The 23777-nt window shown below is 40.6% G+C and overlaps 1 long non-coding RNA gene across 4 annotated transcripts in view; it reads left to right on the forward strand.

The window, feature by feature from the left end:
* Positions 1 to 23777, forward strand: part of LOC122539442 (uncharacterized) — a 60451-nt gene that overhangs the window by 21549 nt on the left and 15125 nt on the right. For all 4 annotated transcript variants that reach the window (XR_006309080.2, XR_015753229.1, XR_015753230.1 and 1 more), the window contains one exon: positions 9091 to 9148. This is a non-coding gene — a long non-coding RNA (uncharacterized LOC122539442). The remainder of the gene's footprint in view (positions 1 to 9090; positions 9149 to 23777) is intronic.

Below are 23777 nucleotides of genomic sequence, written 5' to 3' on the forward strand. Positions count from 1 at the left end.
TAAAGAATTTGCCTTTTTTTTTTGTTTCCTTGTCTTTAACTTTCTGTTATGAACAAACCAAGAGCCTCCTGGCCTCTTCCCTATTCACAAGCTTCTCCACATTCTCAATTATTTTCTGTTTTGTGCACAAGTTGCAATTGGCCTCTACCTAAATTACAGCACCAATAAATTCTGCTCGAGCAGTGATCCAGGACCCCCACTAACTGTCTGATGAAAGGTAATTGTGTTGGTCTCTTTCAATGGCATTTGATGCCTTTAGTAAATTTGAGTTTATCTTGCGCTCTGGTGATAGAGAATGCAGCGAAATGAGATGAAGCCTGGGTGTTTGAATGGAAGTCCTTAATCAGATGCATCTTCTTAGTTTTTCAAGTGCCTATCATATCACACAACTGCTCTTGAAGAGCCCTCCATTTACCCTCTCCCCCTAATTAAATGTGCACTTCATTAATGTAAATTGGGGGTTTAATGCTCTTGTTGAAATTCTGAAGAAAGTGCTGTAGGCTTGCGAAATGCTTGAGCATCATTGCAAATTAGATTAGGGACCGAGAAAGGCAGTAAAATTAGAATGATAATGGCTGATAGGGCTTCTGACAGGCATGACTATTCAGAGATCAATGCAAAGGAGAGCAGCTCCTATGGCCTAAGAAAGACAGGGAGTAACGTCAGCCTACAGATGTTGCTTTTGGAAGCACTCTAAATTAGTTTAATTTGGTAAATTGTGGAGATTTAAAGGACATTAGTTGGCTAGATACAAGACAGAGATACATTTAATCTCTTTTATTGAAACATAAAACAGATTGGACAAATACATATACCAACCAGAACAGAATGGCTTTAATTTAAAACGGAAATGGAACCCAATAACATTCACTGTTGTACAGATATTTCACTGGTTTAAAAATATAGATTGACTGGATAGCAATATTAACACAAAAACTAAGGCAAGTTAAACATATTGATTGTTTTGCGCTATTGACTCATATCAATAACTGTTAATAATTCACAGAGGAACTCTGGCTACAGTGCATTTCTCTAAACTTCAGCCATTCTGTGCTTCAATGGTTAGGCGGGGTGGTGTGGATCACCATCATTTATTCAGGCTGTAAAGTAGCTTAAGCACATAAGAACATTAACGTTTGGGTTCCAATACCAGATTGACCCTTTATTCATAAAGTGCAAATGGTTGGAAGTAGAACAGATTGGTTGCTAGCGATTCCCTTTTATGTGCAGTTTAGTGTCCTTGATTTCTCCCCTTTCTTCCTTTAATCTGACATCAGTGGCTTAATAAATTTGCTCTCTGAGTAAACAGGCCAGTGCAGGCCCTTTTTAACACAGAGTCAAGGGAAAGGGCGACATTAAAAGGTTTGCTCTGAGAATTAAACAACTTAAGAATGAATGAAAACACCACTGAATAGTATTGTGTGCCAACCATTTTGCATAACACCCGTGCTTTCTGCTTTACCGTCTGCTCTCAAACATTGGACAGATTGCACCTGTACACGAAAATGAAGAATGCAAAGATTTATTCTCCCTTTCAAATTGCATGACCTTGCTTCAAGCTAACAAATAACATTTTTTTAAAAAGCAGAGTTTAAGCTTAAGCTTTTCATGTTTTGCTCTCTTGCCTTTGATTAAAAACTTTTACATAAGCCAATGCGACTGTTTCAGCTTTTTTCTAACTGCTCATACAGTATGCTTAAAAGTCAAATATAAATATTATAAATTGGTTGCTCAATTCTCCACTCTCAGACATGAACAGATGATGTGAAGAAGCTGACCCTTACACAGGCCTATTCAGAAGAAATTGCACTGTTGGCCTTTGTAGCTGAATTGTTGATGCAAAGAAGGAAATCTGACTGTGTCCGGAGTCTTCACAGAAGTCTCTGACTGTCCCTAAAAGGGCTTGGAGGGTGGTGTGTGGGAGGGACGGAGTGGAAATTCCAATTAAATAATTCATAAAATATTAAAATATGACCATCAATGACGAGCCCTAGAATTAATTATGGTGGACAGAATTTGTGACTTTCATTTCTGACAGCTTTTCCTTTAGATTAGATTCCCAACAGTGTGGAAACAAGACCTTCGGCCCAAAAAGTCCACACCGACCCTCAAAAGAGTAACCCACCCAGTCCCATTTCCCTCTGACTAATGTACCTAACACTATGGGCAATTTACCATGGCCAATTCACTTGGCCTGCACATCTTTGGACTGCAGGAGGAAACCAGAGGAAACCCACGCAGACACGGGAAGAATGTGCAAACTCCACACAGACAGTCGCCAGAGGCTGGAATCGAACCTGGGACGCTGGTGCTGTGAGGCAGCAGTGCTAACTGCTGAGCCACCGTACCACCCCTTTAGCGAAAGGTTGGTGTGGCTGCTGGCCATAGTCCCAGCTCCCCAAATAGCAACTTGCACCATTCTACTAACCCCACATGCCAGATGGAGCAGCTGTCACCCTGGTCTTGGGCCAAAATGGAAGAATTAGATGAACAAGATGAGGTATGAGGATCGACAGTGTGGAAGAGAAGGAGAGAGTTGGTTTCACTCTGAGGCTTTGCTGTCTGTTCAAAGTGGCAGCAAGAAAATGGTCAGGCTGTGGAGAGATTCTTGCCTTATGTAAAGGAAACAGGACCTCTTGTAACCTAGTCAGTTCTTCAGAAAGTGTCCAGAAACATCTAGCTATTTCCAAATCAAACCGTGGAGCTTCATAAGACAGAATGAGGCCATTCAGCCCATCATGTCTGCTAACTTTTTGCTGGATCAATTCAAAACTAATCCCACTGTCACTCTAGTGTTCTGTATCTTCCATCTTTAAAATTACTTATCCAAGTAGTTTTTTAAAGATGCAATGATTCAACCCCATAATATAATAATCTTCACCTCTTAAGATATTTTCATTTTGTCATTTTATTGACAAAGTTGAATTGATGATTCCTCACCAACCAAAGAAACAGCTCCTCCTTATCCTTACCCTATGTAAATAATCTAAAAATAAATTCTCAATTAAATTTTCATAGCAAGTCCCAATTCTGCATCCTTTGCATAGGAACGATTTAAGCTTCTGAATCCTGAACACTCCGAACATTTGCAGCATGTAACGTTGCAACCAGAAAGATGGAGAAAAGCTGCATTTACATAAACAATCAGACACAGAAGACAGGTTCATTGCAACCACCAAGCTTTGCTTTATGTCACCTTATTATCCTCCTGCCCATTCCATCCAACTAGCTAAGGGACAATTCAGAGGAAAGGAAATGTTTGATTATATCCTTGTTTCTGCGCTCCTGTAGATCCATTGGGGAAGGCAGATTCAGAAAATGGAAAATATAAGACAGAAGTAAAGAGCTCTATAATTGCTACTTCATGGTGTACACTCAATGGGGTGACAACCTACAGCAGTGTGAGATCTTATTTCATGTCACCCTAGAATCAGGTCAAGCTCAACTCTGGATTCCCACTGTCAGTTCAGCGCTGACGTAATTTCACCCAGATGTTCAAATTGATTTGCAAATGTCATAAAACCATATTTTTATTATTTCTTGCAAAGAATTGTTGACTTGCTAATGATGCTGTGAGACACATGAAGAAAGCTGACATTTCTTACTTCTCTAATTTTAACAGTTACGGAGTGAATGACAAAGCTTCAACAAAAAGCTAGCAATGACTTATGTTGAAAGAACCAAATATTAATTCTAGATTGAGAACCAAGCCTTCAATATTTGCCAAAAGAGGAACTTGTAGGTCCACCTTACCATAGAACACTGGTTCCCAACCTTTTTAATATCAAGGGACACTTCAGTGAGACAAATAATTCCACCACATGTCTACTTATTTCAGCTGGATCGATTGCTCGTATACGTCATTTACATACATTTACTTTGGCTACAGCCTTAACAGAGAGGTTTGTAGCATAGCATATACAAGAAGCTAAAGAAGGTTCAAAAGCATTAATGTATCAAATCCAACGACAAAAGTCACCTTCAACTACAAGCACGGTTATGATTTCAAAATCTGCTCGACTCAACTCTTTCTAATTATTCATGAATAGTAGATCCAAGCAAATAACATGGTAGAGTAAATTGCAATTTTTCTGATGCATGCAGAGCTTTTAGATTTGGGGAGGAATTGATGAGAGGTTTGCTCCACCAATAAGCATCCCCTCCTGTTGTTTTACATGTACGCCAATGTAAAAAAATTGCTAGCTTGTAATGGTGTGTTGTCACAAATGGCAAGAACACAGTAATACTGTGGTCAGAGATTGTTGTATATTCATTAACCACAGTCAGCCAAAACACATACAAAGACACCTCTCCAAACTTTAGCTTTGTTGTGCAATCCATCCATAGCTCTCCATATTCCTCTTTTTTCTTTTAATGTCAGCTTTTGCAATTAGTCAGAAGGCAGTGAGCTAAATGGATCACCTAACCAGTCATCATCTTCTACATTGTTGAGGGGAATTAGAATTTGAACTTCTTTTGGAGTGATTTGAGACTCTGCGAGATATGTCAGCTTAGTCCAGCAGTAATTATCAGTCAATAACGCTTGATAAGGCGGTTCATGCTTTGTTGAAAACACTGTCAGTTCTCTCCAGAACTCAGGAACATGGGAGAGAACCTTTCCCTGTGATGGCCATCGCTCCTCAATGTGTAACAGTAAATGCTGATGCACGGCCCCCATCTCTACAAACAAAGGAGCGAACAACCACAATTTCAGTGTCCATGATTTTATGCCATTCTCAATTTGCATGGTTTGCTGTAATATGGCAGCTAATTTCAGTGCATTCTTTTGGTTACAAGAGCTTCACGGTAATGGATGGGGTGGGTGATCCGAATGTCAGGAATATGCTAGTGAATGGTGGATGGAATGCCAGCCAAACAGCCTGCTTTGTCCTGAATGATGTCAATCTTCTTCTGTGTTCTTGCTGTTGGAGAAATGAACCACAGGAAATCACTTTGATTGTGTGAAGAATTACACCAGTAACCCATTTAAGATTGTCAGTCGAACTCGTAAGGTAACACGAGTGTGTATACTGAAGCTGCATGTTTTAATATCCAGAGCTCTGTTCTTTGCAGACTGAAACATCATACAGCCACTTTACCCTGTTTTAAATCATCAATACAGATTACAGCCATTCTCTGGCTGTCAGGGCAATACCTTGAGTATTCAGAGTTAACCTAAAATTTAAACAAAGCTTAGCAGTTAACTAAGAGTCACCATCTAACTAGTGACTTTTCAATAGTAACATCACTACCGATCAAAGTCCATTTACCAGTCAATCAGTACTCTCCTCTATGGTATAAATTTTAGATCACTTACAGTGTGGAAACAGGCCCATCAGCCCAACAAGTCCACACCGACCCTCCGAAGAGCAACCCACCCAGACCCATTCCCCTTCATTTATCACTAGGGGCAATTTAGCATGGCCAATTCACCTAGCCTGCACATTTTTGGACTGTGGGAGGAAACCAGATCAAACCCATGCAGACACAGGGAGAGTATGTAAACTCCACACAGACAGTTGCCCGAGGCGGGAATTGAACCCGGGTCCCTGGCGCTGTGAGGCAGCAGTGCTAACCACTGTGCCACCGTGCTTGTTTTACCTTAGTACATCATCGAAACTGTACAGTGTGGATGCAGGCCATTCGGCTCATCAATTCCACACTGCCCCTCCAAAGAGCATCCCACCCAGATCCACCACCCAACATTATACCTGTAACCTTACATTTCCCATAGCCAATTCACCTAACCTGCACATCTTTTGACCGTGGGAAGAAACTGGAGCACCCGGAGGAATCCCACACAGACACAGGAAAAATGTGCAAACTCCGCACAGACAGTCGCCCGATGCGGGAATCAAATCCGGGTCCCTGATGCTCGAAGGCAGCTGTGACCACTGATCCACCGTGCTGCCCTGATGAGTGCAAGACAAAAAGCTTTGATAAAATGTGTCCTTTTTCAACAATAATTACAGAATTATCACGGTGCAGAAGGAAGATGTTTGCATTTCAGTTTTATTTTATTATATTTTACATAATGTCTCAGTGTATGTCGGTTTGATGAAACTGATGAAGACAATGCTGTGTAAAATTAAGAATTTGTTTAAAGCAAAGAAGGGATAGTGAACCACAATGGATTCTGCCAGGGACTACATGCCATATATATTACCTGCCCACAGGTTTCCTTGCATTTCAATTACAAAGAGTAAATCAGGAATATCCAGAGAAATTAAACAATGATGTGAAATAGAAGAGAAATACCCAGTTGGACAACGAACACTTGTGACAATTAATGTTCAACACAATTAAAGCTCTTTGTTACAACTCTTTTAGGCACTTGGCCACTTTTACATTCAGTTATAGCTGTGTTAACTGCACCAAAATAGCTTCATTTCTGACTTGAAAATAAACTGTGCACAGAAATATTAAATGCATCTCTTGAGTTCGCTTTAAACGTGAAGTTCAAATTTAGCAATTATTTCCTCATTCTGGCTTTTACTGTGTACTCCAGAGTGTAAAATCCAATTGAGATTCACTGTATCAAAAATATTATGTTTACATAAAGCTCAAAACCAGATTCTGTGAAAAGAGAAATACTCACTGGACAAACCAACAGAAAAGGCTGGAAGGACTGTAGATCAGGCAGCATCCATGGAGACAGAAACAAAGTGACATTTCAGGGAAATATACAGGATTTTTTAGTGGCTTGACAGGATAAATGCAGAGAGGATGTTTCCTCTCATGGGAAATTCTGGGACCAAAGGGCATAGTCTCAGACAGAGATTTAAGACAGAGATTCCCTGCCACAGAGACCTGTGGGGACAAAGTGCTAGTGAATAAGCATGTCACTGTTCCTATTTCTTGTGGTCTAATGGTTTCATAGTAAATTACTTATTACTGGAACTGGGAAAAGCTAAAAATGCTTTCTAAAATGGTTCTAAAGAAGTGAGGAGTTGGGAAAAGGGACGATGGGGATGATCTGTGAAAGTGTGAAAATTAAATGACAAGAGGTTGGAAGTGCAGGGCCAAAGGGAGTCATAATGGGAAAAATAAAGAAATAAAAGATGCAGCCAGATGAGGTGTGAATGTCACAATGAAGCACAGCTCCATACAAAAAAAAAACATACAGAGAAATAATTGAGTAAGACTAAAACCTGCAAAACAAAAGCAAACAAAATGGGGACAGGTCTTATGGACTGAATTATTGAACTCAAGATTGAGTCTAGAAGGTTGTAAAGCACCTAAAAGAACCAGGTTTATATTGTGCTCCCATGAATCACTGCAGGAGGGCAGTACAGAGATGTTAACATGGTTGAAAAATAAAACACAACAATGGCAATCAACCAAAATCTCAAGGTCCTGTTTGCAGGTTGAACAGAAATATTTTGCAAAACAATCACCCCACCTTCATTTGATCTAGTCAAGAGCAGATTAGTGTGAACATCAAGAAGAGTGTACTGTTAGAAAGATGCTTCATATTTATAATACTTTTTGAGGACTTAAGCATTTCTTGGAGACCATGTAGTTTCAGATGATTGCTCTGTGTGGCTATTTGAAGTCAGTTGAGAGAAAACACAATTCTGCTGTGTCAATTTGTTAAGCAGATTGTTCTACTGTCTGAACCCCTTCAATTCAAGAGATCTGCACGAGCTTAAGTAGGTTGCACTGCTCAATCATGTCCTCAGTATATAATTCTTCTTGAAAGTTTTGCTCGATTTTATCATCTGGTCTGACTTCAGGGATGACAGGAGTATTTTCCAGACCAATTCCTGATGAAAGGCTTTGGCCCGAAACGTCAATTTTCATGCTCCTTGGATGCTGCCTGACCTGCTGTGGTTTTGGAGCACTACTCTAATCTTGACTTTGTTTTCCAGACCTGACTAACCAATATAATTGCACGTTTCACAACGAATTATAAAATCTTTAATCTCTTTTGAAACCGCTGACCATCACAGTGCTGATTCAGCCTTGAATGTACCCTTGGCAATGCTTAGGTCTCCTCAATGTTCTGTAATTTATTTCTCTGCCAGTCTTTTTCAACACTATTGCAGTAATATAGTAGTAAACTCTTTGATAAAGCTTTCAAATTCTATTTAATGATGTTCTGTAATGATTAATTGCTTTCAAAGCTTTTAAATTCTGATTCACTGAAACACTGTCTTCTTGTACTGCTGCCTGGGTTTATCCCACGGTTTTAAATGACCTTAATCAACATAAAAGGGGAGGTGATCTGGCAAAATGAGTCTTTTCCCCTTTCTCCAAGGCCATAATGACAAGTTATAGGGTTCACTGAGTGAAGGCCTAGAGTATTGGTTCTTTTTTTCAATTTCCTACAATTGATGCCGTGGTAGTTTTGTATTGGAACATTTTCAATTAAGAAAGATAAGAAGTATGTTTTTGGTTAAAATCTCCAAATATTGTCAACAGATTAACAGGGATGTCAATCCTTTCTTTGACCATTGCTGCTGAAAAGTTAAAGGTCTTTTGGTGACAATGCAATTAATCATTGAGTGTAATAAGAGCTCCACCTTCTTTCTGCCTTTTACCTTAGCACGGATTACACTTGCTTGACATGTCTGACTTGACTTCAGTTCTCCCAGATTCAGTGACTGACACGTTGGACACATAGAGGCTGTTTCCAACCCAGGTCACAAGAAATAGGGGACATGATGGCTGCTGGCAGGAACAGTAATTGGCTTGGGTGTTCACTGCGCTGTTCCCCATTAAACCTTGAAACGCTGACCTGCAACAGATGGTAGCAGATGGCCGCTCAATGTTGACTCTCTGATTTGAAAATGGGCAGTCTCTTTTCCAAAACCTTCACTTGACGTTCAATAGCATTACCATCACTGAACACAGGGATTCCTTGCATGGTCAGTGAATTCCATTTTTTGACCTTACATTGTCAGCCAGGCTTGGCTTTATTTTAAGTGAACATTTTATTGAAAAGTTCAATATGTTTTTAAGTAATTTGGGATTGTGATCCATCATCATAACAATGTATGCCTGAAACACTTCCTTCCCAACCCCATCCCCATATCTCCATCCCCATTGTCTCACCACAAACATACTCTCATGCCTCTCTCTTTTCAGATGCCATTGAGTCAAACATGTGTACGGGAGTGTGAACTGGAAGAGAAGCAGGACACTGGTAATGAAGAAACATTGTCACTCGATCTCACAGAGCTCAGAAACTGAACACTGTGTATACTATCAGTGGAAATCTCAAGGCAGGATCTGTAAATCATGAACCATTGGGTCGAAGTGGTTTTCAGCCACAGCAGGGGGAAAGGGTGCTGTAAGATTCCATCCAATTCTAAAGAGATAACAGGCTGTAGATAAAGACAGCAATCCTTTAGCTTCAATATGTACATCAACTTGTTCCCTTGCTCACCAATCCTTGTTAGCTGAAGGAATGTGGTTGGATTTGCAACCATCAGCATCATTTAAGCGCGAGCATTCATCAGGTTAGAATATTTTCAGCAAGTGCTGCTCAGTCAAAGAAAATTTCATTGGCATCTCTCACCAAGAGCACAGTCTAAATCACACACTCAGCAAATCTGTAATGCCAGTGATGTCATTTTTAAATAGCTTAATAATCAAGAGAGGTAATTCATTATTTAAATAATCTATAATGATTCTGTTAAAGTATATTAAAATTTGTTTGGTTTCAGCCTCCAATTTTCCTTCGATTGTAATCATTTTAAGGGCCATTTTCCAAATCTGATTGCTGTTCATGTAATGCTGCCTCCCTGTTGGTCAATGTTTAATCTTGTTTGATCTTCAGAGGCCAGGCTACTTGTACAATAGCTAACAATGTGCACCCCCTTCCCCTTCTTGGCTCAACACCCCCCCCCTCCCCCCAAAGAGGGTGTCAGAGAGAATTTAAAGAAGCAAGTAGGTAGGGGGCAAATAGACTTCACTATGATTGAGCAGGTTGGGTAAAATGATAAAGTCAGAATGTCAGCTGGGGGTCCAGACTCTAAAACATCTGGCCGATCCTGAGATCCTGATCAGAGAGGGAAGTGAAGCCCCTGATAAGGAAGTGAAGTTTGTGTTTTGGGAGCTGTAAATAATATCCTTAAACATTGACCTGGAGCAAGTTATAACTCTTCTAAGATTGGATGTTAGAGAAACAGTTTGACAGCACATATGGCGATCGTGTTCCCAGAAGCTGGGCTGAGGGGTAGACTGAGCTGTTGTGATTGTCCATGTGGAAGTTGGTCCAGTGATGCTAGGGAATTATGGGGAATGCTAATGAAACATTACCCAGCATCACAGCTGTGATCCAATAAGAAAGAAAGTGAAAATGTAGTTCCCACTGACCAACGTTCAGTCATTGGGCATTGCTTTGACTAAAGATGGTCACGTGGAATGGCCTGAAAGGAAGTGACGAGGTAACAGCTGAAGGCTGTGATTAATTTGATTGTTAGTGGCCGATGCTTTGGACCTGATTGGGCTTGTATAAAAAAACAAACTTTCAGATTTGCCTCTGACAAACCTAAGAGTTGTTATGAACTAGACTGATTTGAATCATGGAACTGAACATTGAAAATCCCGTCTTTGCCTTTCACAATCTCTTATCAAGATCATCAGAGAGCTCAATGGGCCATTCATTGGAGGATAATAGGTCCCTGTATCCCTCCGTGCCATTCTCCATTTGAAATTGCAGTGGATTTCAGGGGCATTGGCATTGAGACAATGTCTGAGAAGGTGATTCTTATATTGTGTCCATACTTAATTTCAAACTTGCTGGCAATTGAAAAGCCAGCCCTATTTTATCGGCTGGATGCATGTGCTTGTCATGCATCCAAAGCCCTGTCATTTAATCACTCCAAAAACTGCAGAGTCAGTTCCTTCGATGGTTGAGTTGACTTGGCATTCAGGTTTCGTCATGTTGTGGGGTAGCTGTGTTGAGATGTCCACAATCTCTCTGAGATGCTTTATTTCATCTTCTCACAGCATTATCAAATAATGTACTTGAAATATTTCAGAACCAACATTAATTTGCTTCGTCTTGTCAATTCTATGGCACTAAGTTGGCCTGTACATTAGACACTTCCATTCTTTTCTTTTTCAAGAACTGGAGGAGAAAATGACAGGAACAGCAAATATTCAAGTGAACTAGCAATAAGGAGATGTCCACCACAAGAATGTAGTCCTTGACAGCAAGCCCATGGTCTTCCTCCCAGATCCACCATCAAATAAGACTTTTAAATGATCACTTAATGGACACATATTATTCACGACAATTGCCGGCTTCTGATTTGCTGGCAGTTCAGTTTGGGGCAAGACATCATAGAACATAAGACACAATACAGTCCAGTACAGGAACAGGCCCTTCAGCCAACCATATCTGTGCTACCATGATACCATTCTAAACTAATCCCATCTGCTGGCACATGAGCCATATTCCTCTATTCCCTGCTTCTTCAAGTGTCTGTTTAAAATGCTTCCTAAACTTTGCTAACGCATCTGCTTCTACCACCTAACCTGGCAGCAGTTTCCAGGCACCTACCAACTTCTGCATAAAAAACTTGTCTCCACATCTCCTTTAAACTTGCTGCCTCTCACCATAAACCTATTTGCCCTCGTATTTGACATGTCAACCCTGGATAAAAGACTCTGACTATCCACCCTAACTATGCCACTAATAATTCTATATTCTTCTATCAGGTCATCCCCTCAGCCTCCTACACTCTAGCAAAAACAATCCATGTCTGTCTAATCTCTCCTGATAGCTAATACACTCTAATCCAGGAATCATCCTGATAACCCTCTTTTGCACCCTCTCCAAAGCTTTCTATATTGTGGTGAACTATACACAATACTTCAAAGAAGGCCTGACTAAAATTTTAAACAGCTGCAACATGACCAGCCAACTTTTATACTCAATTCCTCAACTGATGAGCTGCATGCCTTCTCTACCACCTTATCCATTTATGTTATCACTTTCAGGGTGCATCCCGAGATCCCTCTGTATATCAATGTTCTTAAGGGTCCTACCATTTACCATATACTTTCCCGTTGCATTTGACCTCACAAAATGCATCGCTTCACACTTGTCCAGATTAAATTCCATCTACCATTTCTCTGCCCAAATTTCTAACTGATCCATATCCTGCTATATCCTTCGACAACTTTCCTCACTATCCACAACTCCACAAATTTATGTGTTGCCTGCAAATCTATTAATCTATTAACTACATTTTCATCTGTCACAGTCCCAGGTAGGGATTCTTCAAAAGCCCTGCAGAGTGAGCACTGAAGTGCGTGATAGAAAGTTGATTTAGTGGGCTTTCTGTTGGCGGTTCTGGGGAGTGACATCTGTCCCCACACTTAAACTGCAACATAGAAACTTCTGGCCTTGGAGTCACATCAATATTTGTACTGAAGGATTTCCTTCGTGATTCAGTTTTTTGTTCATTTGCTCCTGGCACTTTGCAAATGCTTCATGGGTGAAAGCCTCTGAGCTGGCGCATGCAAGGGAGAATGAAAGTGACAGAGGGACTAACCTTTGAGGGAGTGAACCAGAGGAACCTGGTGCAGGATTATGCTTCATGGACACAGCTCATCTACGTCTTGTTCCTTGCCATCAGATTCATTGTCCTCAACGAGGAAGAATCTTAGGCTAGGCTGCTCTTTTGGATCCCATTTCATTTGTGCTCCCATTGCTATGTTGGATTTGCAGGAACAAAGAGGGTAAAGAATTGAAAGACAAATAATAAAATGAAAGAAATAAGGAATGAAGGAAGTCACATTATTGCAATACTTTTCCCAGCCTTAATGATTGTGACCATGAAACCATCATTAGCACAATCATTGGAAATATATGGCAAAACTTTCTTTTAAAGAAAACCTTCCGTTGCTGGTATGTTAAGAAATCTTCACCTGTACAAATCCCTTTCCAAACTTGTCTTCCGCCATACAGTCACAATGGAAAATGCAGAAGTTTTTTTTTCTTACTGGTCATGAGCAGCTATATCCAAGGGAGCTGATGGTCCAATCAGGGAGGCTTGTGTATTGAGTGAGGCTTGCCCAGGGAGTGCAGCAGTAAGGCCAGTTGACAGACTCTGAGATTCTCCCTGGGTTTCCAGCAGGAGGTTAGGCCTGGGGAGCAACTGTAGACGGAAGATGTTATAAGGATTGGCCAGGAGGAACTCAGATGCAATTAATAGGAGGTGGTTGGGGAACCATAAAGAGATTGTTGCAAAAACTGTTTTCTTTACTAATGCACTGTAAAGAAGGAAGCTAGCCACCCTTACCAATCTTCCAAGTAACCTCAGACCCACAGCAATGTGATTGACTTTTAACTGCAATCTGAAATGGACTAGCAAGGCACTCAGTTCAAGGATAGTTAAGGATGGGCAGCAAGTGCTGGTCTTGGCAATGATGAAATGGTCAATCATGAGAATAGAGGATAAAAGAGACAAAATCACATCAATGCCATTTAAGTATTTCATAAGGATGCAGGAAGATTTTGAAATTGAAAGTGGAAGGGAAATTTCCAATAGCTCGGTGGAAGGCTCAGTTTGTCCATGTAAATAAAACCCTGGAGGTCCAATCACATAAAATTCAATCCCCTCATTTCCAGCACAATTTGCAAATGTTTGTCTGTGGAAACACAGTTCTCAGTAGGTACATTTTTAAAATACTTTATAGCAATGGGTGGTAGGCCGGTGAGGGAGTTACATTTGTTTCAATTAGTCAAGGGCTACATTTTCAGTCATATTGTAAAAACAAATGGGAACTCCATTTGCAAGATAGCACCAGCCCTTAGGTTAAATACAGGCAATGCCTGTAAAAAAAAAACTGTTGGAAAACAGAAGCTAATGTAATATATATTATAATCTTTGTATAAATCTTGAAGATGTCTGTGACCCATCAGAGTTAGGTCACAGAGATAAGACTGACTGTCCCCGCGCAGGCATGAAATAAACAATTGTTAATCTGATTGCCCGAGTCCTCTTATCAATTCGAGAGTGTGGTGCTGGAAAAGAACAGCTAGGCAGGCAGCATCCGAGGAGCAGGAAAATCGACGTTTCGGGCAAAAGCCTTTCAGGAACTCCTCTTATCAATTTGTTGAGCTGTCCAATAACAACCTATAACCAAACACAGAGCATTCAAGGAAGCCTTCATAAAGCCACTCACAAATGTATAACTCTTTTCAAGTTTCATAGTGTTGGCGTAATGGCATGGGCAGATCATCAATAATCGATTATTATGAGAAATAAAACTGGTGAAGCAGATTGTAAGTTTACTGAGAGCAGGGTATTTGTTGTAGAATGAGAAAGATAAGAATAAACAGGTGTCAGCAAAGCTTGGAGAAATACAGCACAACTTTCTTTTAAAGAAAAGCTTCCATTGCTGGTATGTTAAGAAATCTTCAACTGTACAAATCCAAACTTGTCTTCCAACAGACAATCACAATGGAAAATGCAAAAGTGTTTTTTTTTCTCACTGGTCATGAGCAGCTATATCCAAAGGTCCAGTCTGGAGGCTTGTGTATTGAGTGAGGCTTTCCCAGGGAGTGCAGCAGTAAGGCCCGATGACAGACTCTGAGATTCTCCCTGGATTTCCAGCAGGAGGTTTGGCCTGGGGAGCAACTGTAAAAGGCCAGGAGTTGAAAGTTGTTATGAGGAGTGGCTGGGAGGAACTCATATGCAATTAACAAGAGGAGGTTGGGGAACCAAAATAAGAGTTAAGGCAGATGCAAGGCTTTGGGGCCTGGAAACTTGGGTGACAAGGATCTGAAAACAATAACAGCTTGATTAACTTTCAGGAGGTGGGATACTAGAGGATTTACAGAGACATGAGGCATGGAGAAAGTCCATAAAGAGGACAGATGCCTTGGAAGGAAGAGGTGAACTCAGTCGAATCAGCGGTTCACATTCAATTGGTTAAGATTAGCCACTTCAGTATTTACAATGGGCCATAGAATTGCTCCAAACAGACAAAATAAACAAAGATTTTTACACAAATGGAGCAACAGGTTACACACTTCTACTGATAGTTATACAGTCCCTGCATTTTTGTGGCATCTAAGATATGAGGTCAGGAATTTATGCTGAGCAGAATTAAAACCTTTGTTGCATGTCAGAGAAGAAGCTTTTCATGTCTGCTACTAATGCAGTTTTGTCAGCTTTGTTTCTGACAGTGAAATGTTTTAACTGACAGGTACAAATTGTTGCAGATTTATCAAAATCAATGCACTGTTAGAGTTGCACAGTGTGATGGAAGCATTGTTGAAAATACCGAATCAGCAAATTTTGAATGACATGAGTAATTACATCACTTCTTGTAAAGTGTATTTCTCTGTTAGATTATGTATTCTAGGTCACCCATCATCAACATCTTGTAAAGTGTGGTTGTTCTGTGATATGCACTGAACTTCTTGCTCTTTTTTCCAGCATTATTGGTTCTTATCTGATAATTTGACATTTACAACTGTTCTTTGGAGAAATTGTACCAATGTTACAGGTTCCTGAAACGTAAACAGAAATTGCTGGAGAACCTCAGCAGGTCTGGTAGTATCTGTGGAGATAAAGCACAGTTGATGTTTTGAGTCCGGTGACCCTTCTTCAGTTCTGAAGAAATACCACTGGATTCAACTTTAGCTCTGCTTTTTCTCTACAGATACTGCCAAACCTGCTGAGTTTCTCCGGCAATTTCTGTTTATGTTTTGGATTTTCAACATTCACAATTCTTTGTTCTATGATAGGGTCCTGTTGAGTAGTGTTGGAACAGTCAGTTCCCATTTTAAATCTGTTATTTATTCTCATTTTCCAGCGCTCATTTCAAAAGCTGTCCCTACAAAGGATTATTCGATGAAAAAAAAATCAATGAATGGGGAATAATTTACAGATGCTAATAGTCTCTTCCCAGCCATTATTTTTTGGCATACAGCCTTTAACTTTTCTGCTGGTGGCATTTAAAGTCAGGTTGGAAAATCTATTTGCATTTCAAACCTCTACTTAAGTGCTGGAAACAGAAAAGAAAAATATTGCATCAGGAAAATAATGACAAAGTGTTTGTAAATTCTTCTCAGAATCGATTTTTCCAAATAATTCTTTTTAATCTTTGTATTTGAAGCATTTAAATTCATATCAGTCAAAAGAAGGTAAGGGAGGAGAAATGACACTCAAAAAGACAGCAAGTGAATTGGTGCAGTGTCCACAACTCCGTACATAACATTAAAATTCACTCCAGTTAATTCACGTTTTAAGCAGTAAATTGCCACCTTACTACACTATTTGCATTGTGGCATTGAAATTTTTGTCATGCAAAAGAGCAATTTTAAGTTACCAAGTGTAAAATGTATTCTAGCTTCCCAGAAACAGCAGTCAAACCAAACCATCAATTTTACCATTAGCAAATCGCATGCATGGGATTAACAAGAAAAATCCATGTGGTAACCTACCTCAGGATTTACAAATCACTTTAATGCTATAAATGGATTAATGTCTCTACAATAAGCATTCCATTTCAATCTATGCCTAGAATGGCTAATTTCCATTTTAACAATAGAACATCCACATTATTATACTATTTATTATCAATTCCATATGATATCACTCATGGGTACTTCTCAAGGAGATTCAGGATGGTGGTACAGGACCCAGATTTAAAAATTAAAATAACATGAACCAGTTGCAATGAAACATCCATTCCACTGTGCACTGGGATAGTGCATCAATGTCTGAAAGATCATGTCATACATTGGGATGGGGATGGAAAGTGCATCCTTTTTTCAAAACTGATTCTTATCTTTCACGTGGGTTTTTTCATAGTTTATGGGTGCTGTTTATCCTGTTCTTTAGGGCACTAGTTTAATACTTAAACAACACACCATTACATGAGCATCATTAGCGCAGAACACCACCATTGTAGCCCAGCAGCATTCTATCAAATATTCTTGCACACTAGTATTCGAGTACACCAATGTTGCAGCAAATAAAACTTCCATTGTTCTAGCACACCATTATCTCACACAAGAGCACTTATAGAGTATCAAACTTCTAGCCCAATAATATTCGAGAGCACCACATTGGCGAAATCAAAATTGCTGCACTACAACTTTCTCGCGGTTTTATTCCAGCATACGCACACACTCAGACATACATGCATCCAACAATTTCATTATTTCAATCCACCCTTACTCTATCACGCCAGCCTTCTAAAACATTCCAGCATGTTAGCAAATTGTTCTTTAGCATAGCAGCATTCTATCACATCAACAAATAAGCCACCGAGAATGCTCCAGCCCACTAGTATTCCCATGCATAAATATTCTGGAAATCCCACATTTTAGCACACTAACACACGCTTACATTAATAAATTTCATACCATCATTCTAGTACACTTTTAATCTAACTTACCAGTATAAAATTCTACTCAACGTTTTTCTAGAATTCCAGAATTCTAGCATAACAAAGTTCACATACGTGGATATTCCAATAAATAGCCAATCTAGTTCATAGTTTTTCCAGAATACCAGAGCAACAGAACACCAACATTTAAAAAAGACATTTATTCTAGCCCTCAAAAAGTCTAGCACATCAATCTAAGAGTACATCAAAACACCAAGATGCTAGCACACCAGGATTCTAACATGCTAATATCTTAGCCGATCATGACGATATCATATAAATAATTCAGTACGCTCCTTTTGTAGAATGACAATGTTTAAACACATCAGTATCCCAGCACATAACCTTCTGAAGGACTAATCCTCCAATTCCTGATGAAGGGCTTTTACCCGAAACATTGTTTCTCCTGCTCCTTGGATGCTGCCTGACCTGCTGTGCTTTTCCAGTGCCACACTTTCAACTCTAATCTCCAGCATCTGCAGTCCTCACTTTCTCCCAATCCTCCAGGACACCAGCAAGCTAGCACACAAGTATTCTGTCGCAACAATACTTTACATGCAGAAATCCAGCACACCAACATTCAAGAGCATCAACATTGTAGAACAGCAATATTTTGCACACCAACAGTTTAACAAAATATCTGTCTAGCACACCATTTCTCCAGCACACCATTATTATAGAGCATCAACATTCTAGCATAAATAAAATTCCAGCACATTGATTATTTGGTAAACACACCCTTATTCTAGCACACTCTTATTCCACTTACCAACATTCCAGTAGACCAACTAGCAGATACTTATTCGAGCACACAATTATTCCAGAATGCCATAATCTAACATTTTAGCATAACAAAATTCTCACAAAGCAGCATGGTAACACATTAACATGCTCTTTAGGGTATCAGCTTTATAACACATTAACCTTTGGACATGTCAGAGTTCTAGATTACCAATCCTCTACACAATGACACCTTTAAAATACCAGAATTATAACGAGCTGATCAACACATTGAAACACCAGCAAATATGACACCACCATTCTAACCAAGAAGTTAACTTCTGTTTCTTCTGGAACACCAGAATTAGAGAAGACCACTGGCATTCTAGAACACTGACAGCCCAATATTCTAGTACATCATCAGCATAGCACATTAGCAAACACTGATATAGAGTCATAGAGTCATAGAGATGTACAGAATGGAAACAGATCCTTCGGTCCAACCCGTCCATGCCGACCAGATATCCCAACCCAATCTAGTCCCACCTGCCAGCACCCGGCCCATATCCCTTCAAACCCTTCCTATTCATATACCCATCCAAATGCCGCTTAAATGTTGCAATTGTACCAGTCTCCACCACATCCTCTGACAGTTCATTCCATACACGTACCACCCTCTGTGCGAAAAGTTGCCCCTTAGGTCTCTTTTATATCTTTCCCCTCTCACCCTAAACCTATGTCCTCTAGTTCTGGAGTCCCCGACCCCAGGGAAAAGACTTTGCCAATTTATCTATCCATGCCCCTCATAATTTTGTAAACCTCTATAAGGTCACCCCTCAGCCTCCGACACTCTAGGGATAACAGCCCCAGTCTGTTCAGCCTCTCCCTGTAGCTCAGATCCTCCAACCCTGGCAACATCATTGTAAATCTTTTCTGAACCTTTTCAAGTTTCACAACATCTTTCCGAAAGGAAGGAGACCAGAATTGCACGCAATATTCCAACAGTGGCCTAACCAATGTCCTGTACAGCCACATGACCTCCCAACTCCTGTACTCAATACTCTGACCAATAAAGGAAACCATACCAAATGCCTTCTTCACTATCCTATCTACCTGCGACTCCACTTTCAAGGAGCTACGAACTTGCACTCCAAGGTCTCTGTTCAGCAACACTCCCGAGGACCTTACCATTAAGTGTATAAGTCCTGCTAAGATTTGCTTTCCCAAAATGCAGTACCTCGCATTTATCTGAATTAAACTCCATCTGCCACTTCTCAGCCAATTGGCCCATCTGATCCAGATCCTGTTGTAATCTGAGGTAACCCTCTTCGCTGTCCACTACACCTCCAATTTTGGTGTCATCTGCAAACTTACTAGTTGTACCTCTTATGCTCGCATCCAAATCATTTATGTAAATGACAAAAAGTAGAGGACCCAGCACCGAACCTTGTGGCACTCCACTGGTCACAGGCCTCCAGTCTGAAAAACAACCCTCCACTACCACCCTCTGTCTTCTACCTTTGAGCCAGTTCTATATCCAAATGGCTAGTTCTCCCTGTATTCCATGAGATCTAACCTTACTAATCAGTCTCCCATGGGGAACCTTATCGAATGCCTTACTGAAGTCCATATAGATCACATCTACTGCTCTGCCCTCATCAACCTTCTTTGTTACTTCTTCAAAAAACTCAATCAAGTTTGTGAAGCATGATTTCCCACACACAAAGCCATGTTGACTATCCCGAATCAGTCCTTGCCTTTCCAAATACATGTACATCCTGTCCCTCAGGATTCACTCCAACAACTTGCCCACCACCGAGGTCAGGCTCACCAGTCCATAGTTCCCTCGCTTGTCTTTACCACCCTTCTTAAATAGTGGCACCACGTTTGCCAACCTCCAGTCTTCCGGCACCTCACCTGTGACTATCGATGATACAAATATATCAGCAAGAGGCTAAGCAATCACTTCTCTAGCTTCCTATAGAGTTCTTGGGTACACCTGATCAGCTCCTGGGGATTTATCCACCTTTAACCATTTCAAGACATCCAGCATTTCCTCCTCTGTAATCTGGACATTTTGCAAGATGTCACCATCTATTTCCCTATAGTCTATATCTTCCATATCCTTTTCCACAGTAAATACTGATGCAAAATATTCATTTAGTATCTCCTCCATTTTCTGTGGCTCCACACAAAGGCCGCCTTGCTGATCTTTGAGGGGCCCTATTCTCTCCCTAGATACCCTTTAGTCCTTAATATATTTGTAAAAACTCTTTGGATTCTCCTTAGTTGTATTTGCCAAAGCTATCTCATGTCCCCGCTTTGCCCTCCTGATTTCCCTCTTAAGTATACTCCTACTTTCTTTATACTCTTCTAAGGACTCACTCGATCTATCCTGTCTATGCCTGATATATGCTTCCTTCTTTTTCTTAACCAAACCCTCAATTTCTTTAGTCATCCAGCATTCCCTATACCTACCAGCCTTCCCTTTCACCCTGATAGGAATATACTTTCTCTGGATTCTTGTTATCTCATTTCTGAAGGCTTCCCATTTTCCAGCCGTCCCTTTATCTGCGAACATCTGCCTCCAATCAGCTTTCGAAAGTTCTTGCCTAATACCATCAAAATTGGCCTTTCTCCAATTTAGAACTTCAACTTTTAGTTCTGGTCTATCCTTTTCCATCACTATTTTAAAATGAATAGAATTATGGTCGCTGGCCCCAAAGTGCTCTCCCACTGACACTTCAGTCACCTGCCCTGCCTTATTTCCCAAGAGTAGGTCAAGTTTTGCCTAGGTACATCCACATACTGAATCAGAAAATTGTCTTGTACACACTTAAGGAATTCCTCTCCATCTAAACCTTTAACACTATGGCAGTCCCAATCGATGCTTGGAAAGTTAAAATCCTCTACCATAACTACCCTATTATTCTTACAGATAGCTGAGATCTCCTTACAAGTTTGTTTCTCAATTTCCCTCTGACTACTGGGCGGTCTATAATACAATCCCAATAAGGTGATCATCCCTTTCTTATTTCTCAGTTCCACCCAAATAACTTCCCTGGATGTATTTCCGGGAATATCTTCCCTCAGCACAGCTGTAATGCTATCCCTTATCAAAAATGCCACTCCCCCTCCTTTCTTGCCTCCCTTTCTATCCTTCCTGGAACATTAAGCTGCCAGTCCTGCCCATTCCTGAGCCATGTTTCCGTAATTGCTATGATATCCCAGTCCCATGTTCCTAACAATGCCTTGAGTTCACCTGCCTTCCCTATTAGGCCCCTTGCATTGAAATAAATGCAGTTTAATTTATTAGTCCTACCTTGTCTCTGCCTGCCCTGACTGTTTGACTCACTTCTGTTCTCAGCTGTACCCGTCTCAGATCGATCTCTTTCCTCACTATCTCCCTGGGTCCCACCCCTCCCCCCCCCCCCCACCTTACTAGTTTAGATCCTCCCAAGCAGTTCTAGCAAATTTCCCTGCCAGTATGTTAGTCCCCTTCCAATTTAGGTGCAATCTGTCCTTCTTGTACAGGTCACTTCTAGCCCAAAAGAGATTCCAATGATCCAAAAATGTGAATCATTCTCCCATACACCAGCTCCTCAACCATGCATTCATCTGCTCTATCCTCCTATTCCTGCCCTCCCTAGCTTGTGGCACTGGGAGTAATCCAGATATTACTACCTTTGAGGACCTCCTTTTTAAATTTCTGCCTAACTCTCTGTAATCTCCCTTCAGAGTCTTTTCCCTTCCAATGTCATTGGTTCCAATGTGGACAATGCCCTCCTGCTGGCCCCTCTCCCCTGTGAGAACATTCTGCACCCTCTCTGAGACATCCTTGATCCTGGCACCAGGGAATCAACACACCATTCTGCTTTTTCTCTGCTGGCCACAGAAACGTCTATCTGTACCTCTGACTACAGAATCCCCTAACACAATTGATCTCTTGGAAGCCGATGGACCCATCGTTGCATTAGAGCCAGTATCAATACCAGAAACTTGGCTGTTCGTGCTACGTTCTCCTGATAACCCATCACCCCCTACATTTTCCAAAACAGCATACCTGTTTGAAATGGGTATATCCACAAAAGACTCCCGCCCTAAGTGCTGACCTCTCTCACCCTTCCTGGAGTTAACCCATCTATGTGACTGTATCTGAGACTTTCCCCCCTTCCTATAACTGCCATCCATCACATACTATTGCTGTTGCAAATTCCTCATCGCTTCTATCTGTCTCTCTAACCGATCCACTCGATCTGATAAGATTCGCATCCAACAGCATTGATGGCAGATATAATCCGCAGTAACCCTTAAACTCTCTTTCAACTCCCACATCTGACAAGAAGTACATATCACTGCAAAGGCCATTTTTTGCTCCTTCACAATCTACAGAGCCAGAAAATAACACTGTCTTATTCCTCTACAAACACTGCCCCAGGTTAAATTAATAGCTATGGCTTATATTTTAAGTTTAATCAAGAGACTTATCTCCAAAAACATATAATCAAGAAAGAATCCACTGTACCCACTACTGCAGCCTTTCTCTTGGACAGACTTAAAACAACAATTAACTTATCTGATTCTGTGCTGAGAACTTCGCCCAACAGTTCCTCCAAGATTAGTTGTGAATTTCACTATTTGTTAATTTTCCCAGATGCACTCCGATGTTGAGCAATACACGAATTCAAACAGCAAAGGCAGTAAATGTGCAGGTTTTCTCTCTCTCTCTCTCCTGCACTGTCCTCACCATGTGCTTCCTTTGTCTGCTCTTCTCCCTTTTAAACTGCCATTATTTTAGAACATTTACTTTGTGTTAGAATAGTAGAATCCTGACAATGTGGAAACATTTGGCCCAATAAAGTCCACACCGATCCTCCAATGAGTAACCCATCCAGCCCGATTCCCCTACCCTATTGCTCTTTATTGTCCCTGACTAATGTACCTTATCGACACATCCCTGAATGGGCAATTTCCCATGGCCAATTCACCTAACCTGCACATCTTTGGACTGTGGAGCATCCGGAGGAAAACCACAGAGACATAGGGAGAATGTACAAACTCCACATTGACAGTCAACTAAGACTGGAATTGAACCTTGGCCCCTGGCACTGTGAGGCAGCAATGCTAACCACTGAGCCACCATGCCACCCACATCTTCCAGAATGACATTGTAGGATACTGGGGATCCAGAATAATAACACCCAGAAGATAAGTATTCCAAAGCACCAATAGTCCAGAATACCAACTTCTTAGCACAGTGACATACTAGGATATTAGATCTTTAGCATATTTGTGTTCTGTACATCTGCATAATAGCACATCTAACACACTAATATTCTAGAATCCCTATATTCAAGAATACCAATGTTCAAAACCATTCTGGCAATTTAACATCCCATCACAAAAAAAACTAACACACCAAAACCCTAGCACACTAACATTATAGCATGCATGTGCAAGTATTTACTGTGTTTTAGCTTTGCCACTGTTATACCAACATTCTTGCGCATGTGAGATTTCTGGAACATCAGCATTTTAGCATTCTGCTAATCTAGTCTGTCAGGCTCTGCGGTGTGTCAGCTGTGAGTAACTTTAATTACCCAGTTCCAGTTCTAATCTCCAACCTATCAAATGTTACTGATTCTCATTATTTGCTACGACAAACCTGAGGGATTAGAGTTTAACATGGC

This window comes from Chiloscyllium plagiosum, unplaced genomic scaffold (genome assembly GCF_037043375.1).
Source record: "Chiloscyllium plagiosum isolate Xiang-an unplaced genomic scaffold, Cpla_swu_hap1 HiC_scaffold_36, whole genome shotgun sequence".
NCBI lineage: Eukaryota > Metazoa > Chordata > Chondrichthyes > Orectolobiformes > Hemiscylliidae > Chiloscyllium > Chiloscyllium plagiosum.